Source organism: Suricata suricatta, chromosome 7, assembly GCF_006229205.1.
Source record: "Suricata suricatta isolate VVHF042 chromosome 7, meerkat_22Aug2017_6uvM2_HiC, whole genome shotgun sequence".
NCBI classification, from domain to species: domain Eukaryota; kingdom Metazoa; phylum Chordata; class Mammalia; order Carnivora; family Herpestidae; genus Suricata; species Suricata suricatta.
Genome location: NC_043706.1, coordinates 1,085,311 through 1,091,511, shown reverse-complemented (window position 1 = coordinate 1,091,511; position 6,201 = coordinate 1,085,311).

Genomic DNA, 6,201 nt, shown 5'->3' with positions numbered 1-6,201 from the left:
TATTCACGATGGAGTACTACATGGCAATGAGAGGGAATGACATATGGCCCTTCGTAGGAAAGTGGATGGACCTTGAGGGTGTCATGCTGAGTGAAGTAAGCCAGGCAGAGAAGGACAGAAACCATATGTTTGCACGCATAGGTCTAGCAGGAAAACAAGAGAGACCTAATGGAGAACCAGAGGGAACGGAGGAGGGAGAGAGAGTTGGGGAGAGAGAGGGATGCAGAACTTGAGAGACTATTGAAAGCTGAGAATGAACTGAGGGTTGGGGGGGAGGGGGGAGGGGGGAAGACAGGTGGTGGTGATGGTGGAGGACACTTGAGGGGAAGAGCACTGGGTGTTGTATGGAAAACAATTTGACAATAAAATATTATGGGAAAAAAAGAGAGAAAAAAAAAAGAGGAAAATGCATTGCAATCCAGCCTTATGTCAAGACACAAGAAAAATCTCAAAAACAAAATTTAACATCATACATATGTGAACTATAAGCAAAACAACGAGGCCCCAAACCCAGCAGAAAATGAGAAATAATAAAGATCGGCCCATAAATAAACAATATAGAATAAAAAAAAACAATAAAACATTCCGATGAAACCAAGTTGTTTTTTTTTTTCTAGACCATGGCTGTCCACTATTTGAAAAAAAGTTTTCTTTTTTTTTTGTAATAGTTTATTGTCAAATTAGTTTCCATATAACACCCAGTGCTTCTCCCCACAAGGGCACTTGTGGCAAGTTTTTTTAAATAAACAAAATTGATAAACCTTTAGCCAGATTTCTCACATAAAAGAGAGAACCCAAATAGATAAAATCAATAATGAAAATGGATTCATTACAACCCAGCCCTCAGTAATACAAGCAATTATCAGGAATATTATTAAATATGATATGCCAACAAACAGGACAAGCTGGAAGATACAGACAAATTTATAAACACCCATACGATACCAAAACTCAAATGGGAAGAAATAGAAAATTTGACCTAGTGAGGAAATTGAATCACATATCAGAAATATCCAAACAAATGAAAGACCTAGACCAGATGCCTACTCTAGGGAATTCTATAAGACATTAAAATCAGTGTAAATACCTATCCTTCTCAAGCGGTTCAAATAATAGAAATGGAAGGAAAACTTCTGTACTCATTCTATGAGGCCAGCATTACCTTGACTCCTAAAACAGAGAGACCCAGCAAAACAAGAGAAAACAACACATTGGACCAGATGGACTTGATGGGTATATTTATAACTCTACACCCAAATGAGTTGGAATACACTATCTTCTCAAGTGCGCATGATACGTTCTCCAAGCCACATCACATACTGGGTCACAAAGCAGCCCTCAATAAATATAAAAGAAGTGAGATCATACCATGCCCACTTTCACATCACAATACTATGCAACTTGCTGTCAACCAGAGGGGGAAATCCAGAAAATGTCCAAAAGCATGGAAGTTAAAGACCATCTTGCTAAATAATGAGTGGGCCAACTGGGCAATTAGAGAAGAAATTTAAAAATATATGGAAACAAATGAAAATGAAAATACAACAATCCAAACCCTTTGGGATGCAGCAAAGGCAGTACTAAGAGGAAAACACATTGCAATCCAGCCTTATCTCAAGACACAAGAAAAATCTCAAAAACAAAAACTAATATCATACATATGTGAACTATAAGCAAAACAACAACGAGGCCCCAAACCCAGCAGAAAATTAGAAATTATAAAGATCAACCCAGAAATAAATAATATAGAATCCAAAAAAAAAAAACCCAGTAAAACATTTCCAAGAAACCAAGGTTTTTTTAATAAATAAAATTGACAAAGCTTTAGCCAGATTTCTCACATAAAAGAGAGAACCCAAATAGATAAAATCAATAACGAAAATGAATTCATTACAACCCAGCCCTCAGTAATACAAGCAATTATCAGGGAATACTATTAAATATGATATGCGAACAAATGGGACAAGCTGGAAGATACAGACAAATTTCTAAACACCCATACGATACCAAAACTCAAATGGGAACAGAAAATTTTCACAGACCATAAATAGTGAGGAAATTGAATCACATATCAGAAATATCCAAACAAATAAAAGAACTTTAAAGCAGAGTAAATACCTATCCTTCACAAGTCGATCCAAATAATAGAAATGGAAGGAAAACTTCTGTACTCATTCTATGAGGCCAGCATTACCTTGACTCCTAAAACAGAGAGACCCAGCAAAACAAGAGAAAACAACAGGCTAATTTCCTTGATGAATAGAGATGTAAAAATACTCAACAAGATACTTGCAAATCGAATTCAACAGATCAACTGGGATTCATTCCTGGGTTACAAGGCTGGCTCAATATTCACAAATCCATCAATCTGATATATCATGTTAACAAAAGAAAGGATTAAAACCATATAATACTGCGAATAGATGCAAAAAAAAAAGCATTTGACAAAATACAGCATCCTTTCTTAATAAAAACCCATGAGCGACTCGGGATAGAAGCAACTTACTTAAACGTCATAGAAGACATTTATTAAAATCCCATAGCCAATATCATCCTCAATGCGGAAAAACTGAGAGCTTTCCCCCTGAGATCAGGAACACGACAGAATTATCCACTTCCACCACTGTTGTTTAGTGTAGAGCTGGAAGCTCTAGCAACAGCAATCAGACAACAAAATGTAATAAAAGGCATCAAAATTGGCAAAGAAGAAGTCAAACTTTCCCTTTTCGCAGATGACATGATAATCTACATGGAAAACCCAGCAGACTCCACCAGAAGCCTTCTAGAACTGATCAATGAATTCAGTAAAGTTCAGGGTACAAAATCAACGTAAAGAAATTGGTTGCATTTACATACACCAATAATGAAGCAGCTGAAAGAGAAATCAAGAAACAGATCCCATTCACAATTGCACGAAAAACCATAAAATACCTAGGAATAAACATAAACAAAAACATAAAAGATCTGTATGATGAAAACTATAGAAAACTTATGAAAAAAATTGAAAACACAAAAAATGGAAAAATATTCCATGCTCATGGATCAGAATGATAAATTCTTAAAATGTCATTATCACCCAAAGCAATCTACACATTCAATGTAATCCCCATCAAAATTGCACCAGAATTCTTCTCAAAACTAAAACAAATTATCCTAACATTTGTATGGAACCACAAAGACCCCGAATAGCCAAGGTAATAATTGAAGAAGAAAACCAAAACGGAAGGCATCACAATCCCAGACTTTAGCCTCTACTACAAAGCTGTCATCATCAAGACAGGATGGTATTGGCACAAAAACAGACACATAGACCAATGGAATAGAATAGAGAATCCAGATCTGGGTGACAAATGTACGGTCAATTAAGTTTTGACAAAGCAGGAAAGAGTATCCAATGGAAAAAAAAGACAGCCTCTTTAGCAGATGGTGCTGGCTGAGCAGGACAGCAACATGCAGAAGAATAAAACTAGACCACTTTCTTACACCATTCACAAAAATAAACTCAAAATGGATAAAGGACCTGAATGTGAGATAGGAAACCATCAAAGCTCTAGAAGAGAAGCCAGGAAACAACCTCCTTGACCTCAACCACAGAAATTTCCTACTCGACACATCCCAAAGGCAAGAAAATCAAGAGCAAAAATGAACTATTAGGACCTCATCAAGATGAAAACTTCCCCATGGCAAAGGAAACAATCAAGAAAACTAATAGGCATCTGATGGAATGGGAAAGGATAGTTGCAAACGGCATATTGGATAAAGGACTGGTATCCAAAACCTATAAGGAATTCACCAAACTCCACACCTGAAAAATGAATAATCCAGTGAAGAAATGGGCAGAAGACATGAACAGACACTTCTCTAAAGAGGCATCCAGATGGCCAGCAGACACATGAAATGAGCTAAGCATCACTCATCATCAGGGAAATACAAACCAAAACCACACTGAGATACCACCTCACGCTGGTCAGAGTGGCTAAATTGAACAAATCAAGAGACTAGAGATGCTGGCGATGATGTGGAGAAATGGGCACCCTCCTACACTGTGGGTGGGAATGCAAATTAGCACACTGCTCTGGAAAACAGTGTGGAGGTTTCTCAAAAACTATCAATAGAACTCCCCTATGACCCAGCAATAGCACTGCTAAGGATTTACCCAACGGATACAGAAGTGCTGAAACGTAGGGGCTGATGTACCCGTGTTCACAGCAACACATTCAACAATAGCCAAATCAAGGAAAGAACCTAAATGTCCATCAAATGATGAATGGATCAAGAAGATGTGGTTTATATATACAATGGAATACTACATGGCAATAAGAAAGAATGAAATCTGGCCATTTGTAGCAAGGTGGACGGACCTCAAGGGTGTCATGCTAAGTGAAATAAGTCAGGCAGAGAAGGACAGATACCGTATGTTTGCACTCATAGGTCTAACAGGAGAAACCTAACAGAGGGCCATGGGGAGGGGAAGGGGGGTAAAGAGCGGGGGAGGCAAATCATGAGAGACTCTTGAGTACTGAAAACAAACTGAGGGCTGGAGGGTGGGGAGGGAAGAGGAGTGAGGGTCATGGAGGAGGGAACTTATGAGGAAGAGCACTGGGTGTTATATGGAAACCAACCTGACAATAAACTATATGAGAAAAAAAGAGAATAAAGATGTTTCAAATAAGTTAGGATACACGATTAGAGGCAAGATCCACAAAAGTTAACAAGACTAGTTTCTACTTCCTACTTAAGAGGAGAAATAATCAGAAATTATATATATGTTACTACTAGTTTATAGTCATAGTTTACAGTTTATATTTAAATTTAATGACCAAAGACTTTTTCAATGGGATAATACAATGACAGGGGAAAATATTAAATTTTATATTTTGTAAGAAACTAAACTTTATTTGGTGTTATTTGGTGTTATTTTAGCAATTTGGAGAACACAGTTATTTATTAATTTTATGTTGTTAATAAAACAACAGACACCCCCCCTCAAAAAAAAAACAGCCAAATCATGGAAAGAGCCTAAATGTCCATCAACCGATGAATGGATCAAGATGTCGTTTATCCATACAATGGAAATCTGCTTGATGATGAGAAAGAATGAAATCTGACCATTCGTAGCAATGTGAATGGACCTCGAGGGTGTCATGCTAAGTGATAAGTCAGGCAGAGAAGGACAGATACCATATGGTTTTATTCATAGGTCTAACAGGAGAAACTTAACAGAGGATCATGGGGGAGAGAAATGGGAAAAATATTTGGGTAGAGGGAGGGAGGCAAACCATGAGAGACTCTTGAATACTGTGGACAAACTGAGGGCTGATGGAGGAGGGAGAGGAAGTGGGGTGATGGGCATGGAGGAGGGCACTTGTGAGGATGACCACTAGGCATTATATTGAAACCAACTTGAGAATAAACTATTAAATAATTAAAGTGTTAAAACCTATTCCTTTCCACTTGTTCCAAAAACTATAAATAGAAGGAAAACTTCCAAACTCATTCTTATGAGGTCACCATACTTTCATTCTGATACCAGACAAAGACCACACTAAAAAGGAAAACAACAGGCCAATATCTCTCATCAACATGGATAAAAGAAATCTCAATAAATAATAGTAAAATCAATCCAACAGTGCACTAAAAGAATTCTTCACACAGTACAGTGGGATTCATTCCAGTCCTGCAGAGGTGGTTCAATATTTGCCAATCAGTCAACATGTTACACCATGTTAAGAAAAGATAAGAACAATATGATTTTTCTCAATAGATGCAGTAAGCATTTGACAAAATACAGTATCGACTTTTGATAAAAATTCTCAACAAAGTAAAGACTGATGGAACATACCTCAACATCATAAAGGCCATGCAGAAAAGACTCAGAGCTAATGTCATCTTCAATGGGCAAAAACTGAAAGCCTTCCCACACAGTCAGGAACAAGACAAGGATGTCAACTCTCACCATCATTATTAAACATACTACTGGAAGTCATAGACTGAGTAATCAGAAATAAATAAATAAATAAATATCATCCAAATAAGCAAAGAAATCAAACTTTCACTATTTACAGATGACATGATACTCCAAAAGACTATCAAAAGTTGCTAGAACTAATGCATAAATTCAGGCAAGTCACAGGATATAAAATCAATGTGTAGAAATATGTTGCATTTTTTTTTGAGAGAGAGAAAGACAGAGACAGAGAT